Source organism: Galeopterus variegatus, unplaced genomic scaffold, assembly GCF_000696425.1.
Source record: "Galeopterus variegatus unplaced genomic scaffold, G_variegatus-3.0.2 Scaffold7457, whole genome shotgun sequence".
In the NCBI taxonomy this organism is placed as follows: domain Eukaryota; kingdom Metazoa; phylum Chordata; class Mammalia; order Dermoptera; family Cynocephalidae; genus Galeopterus; species Galeopterus variegatus.
The window spans coordinates 103,745-104,647 of record NW_007733568.1 but is presented as its reverse complement, the minus strand read 5'-3'; positions in this window follow the sequence as shown (position 1 = coordinate 104,647).

The window sequence follows — 903 nt, the reverse complement described above, 5'->3', positions numbered from 1 at the left end:
ATCTTTACATAACAATCAGTAACTAGTCTGTCTTTGAGCCAGCAACCTGCTGTGCCACAAAGAGACTGTGCCTTACACCAGAGACTTATAGCCTGAGGAAAATTCCCTGTCCTTGCAAGGTCAATATTGGAAACTGCAAGGCTTTGGAAAACCAGGCCCTGTGAAGTACATATGCTTTTTAGTATATTCCACAGTAACAAGCACTGTATTCATTTTGGGCAATTACTGTCAGCTTTATGCTGTTGAGTAATATTGTTTTATAATGACATGGATACTTTAAAACTATTAATATTCCATGCTATAGTCTTATAGAAGCTATTTTATTTATTTTATGATAGAAATATCTGTTAACCAAGGACATAATCATGTCCTGAAGGCAAGCTGGAGATCTCAAAATGCTTTCTAAAAAATGTTATCTAAATCTTAAAGCAAATAAAGTCAACCAATCAGCACATGTTTATTAGTCTTTATTACTATAGTTAGAGAAAATACAAAAAAAAATGTGTTAGGATGTGATTTCTGCTCTAATTTATTTAAGCTAACAACAATAGACTGACTTATAATCCACCCAATAAATCTTTAATAAATACAGTCTGGAGTGTTGAAAGAGGAACTTTTGCTCTCGTCCCAATGTCCTGTTCTACCCTTACTGAAGTCATATGAAGAGAGATTGCTATTGGTCAAAACATGGGACATTTACTGGGCTTTGTTTTACCAGCAGGAGGGACCAGCATGCATACTGTGTGGCCATTTTTTTACTTTTCCCTCCATGTGGTAAGCAGATTTCTCAGGTACAGTTCTTCTAGATTCAGAGGTGTAGGAATGCTGGCCAGAACTCACTCCATCCTTGTGGCCTTCAGTGCTCTGGCTTCATTAGCTACAATCTTTTCTCTGCACAGATTG